A 7,254-nucleotide genomic window follows, 5' to 3' on the forward strand; every position below is an offset into this window, starting at 1 on the left:
TGGTGTGGTAACAATATGAGTTAGTGAGAGAAATGCAAAGTGGAGATCAGGAGGACAATCCTGAGTAATTAAACAAAAACTGTTGGGTGGACCCAGTAATTAATAAAGGATCCAATGAAAAGTGGTGGAATTAAGACAGATTGAAAGGGGAATATCAAATTATGTTACTGGGTGAGCAATAGTGGGCTATGGAATTTGGGCCCCCCAAAAATCTCTGTGCCATTATCCATGCTCATAGTTGTGCATATTATGAGAATCAACATGATAACCCTGTTAACAGGAATAGTAAATTGATCTGTTTTCCCTATTCCAGGTGGTCCTGGAGCCATTTAACCTTATATCTTACCATTACTGATTGGTTTACATAGAAATAGCAATCTTCCTCAACTGGTTTTGCAGGATGACAGGTGCCAGGGAATCCAATTTTGTAAAGTCAGTACCAAATCAGTGACCTGTTGGACATCTACAATAACACGTGCTGACTATTTTTATAGTGAATACTGGTTCCTAATACCACTGCTCCTGTGTTAATCCCAGTGAATGTTTTTAGCCTTATGAAAAAGGGAGTAATTTGGGGGGGGGGCTCTCCTATGTCTGGTGTGTGCTGTTATTGGAGTGAGTGGACTTTGTCTGTGGGGTAAAATGTCAGTTTGATGAGAAAGAAAAATTAAGGTATAGAAGCCAGTTCAATTTTGGCAGGCAGGGATAAGTATAAACCTCACAAAGAAAAAAACTCAGAAGTTTGGGGGCATCAGGGCTGTGGGACTGACACGAGCATACTTAAAAGTACTATTGTTTTTATTCTAAAATGCCCAGGTATGACTGTATTTTGGTTAAAACTGTTTTTGCTACGTGTTCAAGACCAAGCTGGTCAAACTGACCTTGTCCCTATCTGCTGTTAAGAGTCAGCTAAGTTCCCATGGGGAACACTCATGGGGAACTTGAGAGCAGCTTCTTAGCTCTTTTAGTGCCACCTACTTGCTAGGATGGGTTAGGGTCTCCTTGATGAGGTGACTTCCCTTGGAAGATCAGGGAGTCTCCCTTTCCCAGTGACCCTCCTCTTTGCAGCAGGTGCACTGATTGGCTTTCCATTCTTCAGTGGTGTCATTAATCTCCCTGACCTCCCTGGGAGGTCATGTGGCCCAGAGTTGCAAAGCTCCTTAGAGAAGTTCTCTCATTCTCTGGGTTCAGGCTGATTCAGAGGGCAAGGGCCAAATATTGGTTTCCTTGGCCCTTTTATTTTAACCTTAATCCGAAAGCCTTGGTCTTAAACATCCAGCAAGCCAGTCCCACCAGTCTTAAAGTAAGAGTATTAGGCTTTAACTTTAATGCCTATAACCTTACAGTCATTTATCCCTTTTATTTAATTGGGGTCTGCATTAGTACTAGAAATTAGCCTTGTATCCTATCTGTCCTGTATGTGATGGAGTATTATCTCAAATTGACCCAGGTTGTGTGTCCTTGAAGTAGTGCCTCTGCAAAACATTAATAAGCAATAGTTATAGAGTTTATAAGGAAAATATAAAGTGAAATTAACAGAGTAAAAACATATTCAGCTTGTGTGATAGCTATCTTGAATTTTGGCTGAGTTATACATTATACCCTCTGTTTGAGATCACAGTAATCTTTATCATAAGAATCAATCTTTTGAACACAACTTTAAGTGAGCTGAAGTTCAGGCTATTTTGGAGCCATTCTAACATGTAGTAAGGTGGGAGGCAGAGCTTTATCTCAGGTAAAGTGGGACTAGACAAATTTTAGGCAAAGTGCTCTAGCTCTGAAGCTGGTATTTGTCTCTTTCTTAAATGTCATTTTACAAAGTTTGTGTATATTGTTTCTTGAGTCTCTATGAACATTAGTTAACATAATATAACATTACATTTGTGAAACATTAATCAAAGAAAGGCTGAGAGAGCTTTTAATTTTCTTCTTATGTGGAAAACTGGCAACATGCTTTCATGTTTCATGATATTAACTTTTAAACAGATTAGAATCTCATTATCTTTCAGAAATACGTTTACATTTTTACCCCAGTGTGAAAAACAACATAAGGCTTAGGTTCAGTTATAGAACATTAAATAATATAAATAAATCCCCCATTAGGTTTATTATTCTTATAAGTCTAAAATTAGCATTACAGGCAACTTAAGTTTGGAGAACTTCAGCTTGGTTAAAACGTTCTTTCAAATCTACAGACTGGTACGCTGGAAAACATGAATATATTTAGTATGCTATACTGATGTTTTCATATTAATCAACTTTAGTTTTTAAAGGAAAATTTAGACTCTGTAATGTAATGTAATACTCGAAAGTAGTGGTTGTTGCTGTGTAAAGAGTGTTGTATAGATCCTAATTCCTTCAAGACTAGTTGCTTTAAAGAATAAAACTTAACAGACACAATGTTTAGAGTAAATTAATGTTTTAAGAAATTCTTGTCTGGTTCATATATAGATTAAACCTTGGTTTTTATATCAGTACATTAGTATTTGACCTTAGGGAAAAACATTAAATAGCTTTAACTGATTGTTCCACATACATATAATCAACCTAGTTACACATACATTTGTTAAAGTTTGCTCTTTATTTATGTAGACTTTCTTGTCACTTACTTAGAACCTCATGGTGTTTATTTCATCACACAAAGACTTTCTTATCCAGAAACACCTTTCCCTTCTAATAAATTTATTTTCATACCTAGAACCTTTTAATTTTCTTTAGTTATTGACCCCCTTTTTTAATTCACACTTTGAAACAACGCTTGTAAATCTCTAAATTTAGATAAATTACTCCATTTCAATAAAATGCAATACTTTATATTATTTACAGTACTCTAATTGAAATGCGGTTGAAACTTTGGATCCCTCTATATATAGAATTACACCTGTTGGAACTTTTAACTCTTAGTAACCTGGTTTTCAGTGATGACAGAAAGCAATTTTAAACCATTTTTAAAAAAATTTATCAATCTATGAAAACACCAATAATATTTAAATATGTTACATTATGGAATTCAAGGAGTTAAAAAGTACTTGATGTTATATTTAAGAGTTAGCCTTTTAACTTTGTAAGTTAATCAAATGTCTCTAACAAACACATTTTGATTGATCCCATATATGTCAAATCTAATTTACTTAATTTTCCTTATAAAAACAAGATATCAGACAAGTGTATTGAACAGTACTAGTCATTTCTCCCTTATTGAAGAAAAGTCCTAGAAACAATGCATATTTTTTTTTATTTCAACGTATTTTATTTTTTACTTTCCAACGTGTTTTTGGAAACATCATATTTGTTTATTATTGTTCTAGTTATAAATGAAATTACATTTTATTACATTTCCTAATTGTGAAAAGTAATAACTTCATTTCAATGATGTGTGCTTCTAATGAATAAATGTTTAAAACTTCCTCATTTAAATGCTCATATAGCAAATGTCTATATTCTGAAAGAGAGGAGCACATCTCTTTGAGGTCTCTATAATTTTCAAGGTGCACCAGTGGATCCTGAAAATAAAGAATTTGAGAAGGGCTCATATTGATAGTAATACAAATGCCTATTTTCATGGTTAATTGAGGATGAGTATTATGTGTTATAATATTAATCTCTTGAAGATTCAAGAAGGTGGACTAGAGGGAGGCCGCATTCCTTGTCACTCCATAACTCTGGATTCAAGCAGAGGAAAATCTTTTCTCTCTGAGGCTGTCTTTGGTACTCATCAATCCCCTGCTGTTTTCCCAAATTGTCCACCCAGTCACCAGCCTTCTGCCAGCATACTGCCTACTTTTTGAATGCAGATCGCTTACTGACTGCTGCCTAGCATCCATCATTTCCTGTTTGCCTGCCCATCACCTGCCCTTCACCTACCTATCACCCACCGCCTGAGGTCCACCCGTAGCCTATAGACTGCTCCCCAGACCACCCACAGACTGCCAGTGGATCACCTGCTGTCCACAGTTGCCTAGAAGTCCTTTGTCACAGTTCCCGTCATTTTGGGACGACAACCAGGACTTTCAGGACCCCCAGCTCAACTGGCCACACCCTGCTTTCAGAACTCCTGTCCTACCCATACCCATGTAGACTCAGCACCCGCTGCTGGTTGGTGCCCATGCTGTGGCTCCTCATTTGCCAATACTTTGGAAGCCAGTGCAGCCATCTTGAAACTGCCCTTCAGGTGGAGCAAATCCCCTCCTGAGATGCCTGTTGGAGACTGGAAGCTCATTGTGAAGTACCCTCCTGCATCAGGCTACTGAAAACTGGGAGGTTTGAATAGTACATGACTGTTATAGTAAGATTTTTTTTATCCTCCTTTTTAATATTTGGAAGTTTTTATTTCTGTATTTTTCTTACTCTATTTTCCTTTTGTTTACCTGTTTCCTCAGAGTGTCTTTCTCTTTTTTATCATGCTAACAACCAACTTCTTTTGATTCTGCTTTCACTCATCCTGCAGTCTAGTACCTCTATATAATCTTTTTTGTTTGTTTGTTTCAGTAATTTATTTCTAAGAACTGATTAATTTCATCCACAGTGTCTACTTCACTGGCACAAAGTTGCCCATAGAATTCCCTTCCAATCTTTTTTTTTTAATTGTAAACAAATGGGATACATGTTGTTTCTCTGTTTATACATGGCGTAAAGGCACACCATTTGTGTAAACAATGAATATTAAACATTTAATAATAGACATCTTACTAGTTTGACCACCCAGAGAAACTTGTGAGTTAGTAATTTTAAAGCCATCTTTACCTTCATTTGTCCATCCAATCTAAATTGATCCTTTTAAGTCATGAGAAGTAGAGGTATTTGGATCCACTTTTTAAAAAAATTTAATTCATAAGTACTCATTAGCTATATGCCAATTTTGATATCATGTATGTGACATTTGGACACATGCACATATATAGACATACAACACAATATACAATTGTGCACACATAGACAAAGGCAAAGGCCTTGTAGCTTTGTAGGTGAATCTCCATTGCAATGTTACAGATATTTATTAAAACATTAGGTTGAGAGGTAACCTTTGTAAATTGGCCTCTGAACAAAATAGATGTAAAAAACTCTCTATAGTTGGATAAAATATCTGATCAGAAAACCACATTAACCTAGGTACACTGGACCAAAATCATGAGTTTAAAAAAAAAAAAAAAATATATATATATATATGTATATAATTTTTTAAAAAAGGGTCCTAGAAAAAAGGACATGGCCGTTAATTATTTCAGTAAAGCAGCATGCGAGAGCAAGAAATAGAGAAAGAGTGAGTGAGAGGGAGAGAGGGAGAGAGAGTCCTGAAATGACTTTTCTGTGTGGAAGCCAGGGAGAAGTAAACTGACATTTTTCCCTTTAGTTTCTGTCTCCTACTGAGTCTACCCTTTGCAATGCAATTCCAATGCAAGCTTCAGCACAGCCTGTCCACCTGCCTCGGACTTTTTAACCCTTATTTTCCTGGTGGGTAATCAGGCTAGGTTTGGATGTAGAAAATTATGAAACATTATCTCCCATTACCTTTGAGGAATGAGGCTGTTATGTCATGCTCCTAGGATGTATCAGGAGACTGGGGAAGCAGGCGGCACTGCGGGGAGGGGCATCCCCTCTAGGTATCGAGTGCATCTTGGTGGTTTAAAGACCTTAGGGGTGTCACCCATTAGGTGGTGGGCCTGTGGAAAGCTGGGAAGGGGCTCAGACCATCCCCCAGACTGTTCCCCCGCCATTGGGGTGCACACTGCATCTCGTGCTGGTGGCTGCTGTGAGGGGATTTTCCCCCAGGAAGAGTCCACCTTCCAGAGTCCCTGCTGCCCACAGTTGAGACAAGGCTTGGTATATTTGGTAATTGAGTGAAGGAAAAAAGAAAGCCTAGAGGTGGGAACCTCAGACGGCCTTGCCATTCTGTAATATTCAGACAATTTTGCCAACTAGTAATAGGTAATTTTTTAATTTTGGAGAATTTCTTGATCAGAGGTTTCTTACTTGGGCCATTGGTGCCGATTATCTCATTTGTATTGTGGCCGAATTTGAGGGTGGAGTCTAATGAGGTGTTTAATTTCAAGGTCAGCGTAGGAATAGAGGGTCTTAAAATTGGTAGAGAGACAACCCAAGGTGATGTCTCTGGGAACTGACTAGGTAGTTCCCATATTTTATGGAGACTTGACAGAGGTGACAGCTAAGGGTAAAGTGTACTCTGCACTCTTTATGCCACAGGTGTGCTAGTCCCAGACAGGACTTTTCCCACTGGGGACTGGGGAAATGTCTTTTCCCCAATTTCAGTGCTGGGGAGCACTTGGGGTCCCAGTTAGCCAAAAGGTCGGGATATCTACTTGGTAGAAACCAGGTGAATGGGGGTCTTACCTCTTCAGAGAGATGAGAAGACTGATAGTGGATGCAGAAAAAAAATGGCAAGGAGGTCCCTGATCTGTCAAGTTTTGCTGGGTGTGCAAGGGAAAGAAGGTTGGGGAGGGAAAGAGGGGTGGGGAAGGGGGTTAGAAAGAGGGAGCCTTCAGCACTGATAAAGGATTCAATACAAATCCTTGCTTTGTCCATGTAGCATAGGCCATGAAAACCTAGCTCAGGGTTGGGGTCAGTTATAAGTCACTTACTGGCAGCTGTTCGGCCAAAGTGGACTCAGAAGGTATGAAGGATCTTTTTCTGTAGGATGGGGAGGGAGGTGAGGGAAGCACTTAGTCTGTGGATTCAGCTGTAGCTGCATGAGCTTTGGCTGGGGGTTCCCCAAACTCAGAGATCCTTGGGGGTGCCTGGCCACTTCCCAGGTCCCTCAGGTCATTTAATTTAACTGCAGAGGAAGGGGAGGAATTGGGGGGGGGCTACTTTCATCTTACTCCCCTTCCCTGCCAGGGATCCAAATGTTAGTGCAGAAAGACAGGGGCAGACTCAAACTTCATGGATCATTGATACAGCCAACCTCAGGTGACAAGTTCTGCTTCCTCAAATGTTGAAGTTTGAACATCAGAGAAGCACTCCAAGGCAAGCATATAAAGCAGGTTTTATTTAAAGGTAGTAACACAGACTTCTCCTGGGAGGGAGAAGGGAGCCATGGCTGGGATTCTGATATCCCAAGAAGCGAGAGCACCCTGCTTCTTTTATAGTCTCCTTAGTTCTCCTGTTCTCTCCCCGCTTATCTTCCTCCTTCCTGCCTAACTGACTAGGTCCAGGAGATGCCAGTGAGATGGCAAAAAAGTGAGACACATAAGGGCAGGGGGAAGGGCCAAATGGAGTGATTCAGGTAGGTAGGGGTCC

The sequence above is a fragment of the Sciurus vulgaris genome (genome assembly GCF_902686455.1).
Source record: "Sciurus vulgaris genome assembly, chromosome: 2".
In the NCBI taxonomy this organism is placed as follows: domain Eukaryota; kingdom Metazoa; phylum Chordata; class Mammalia; order Rodentia; family Sciuridae; genus Sciurus; species Sciurus vulgaris.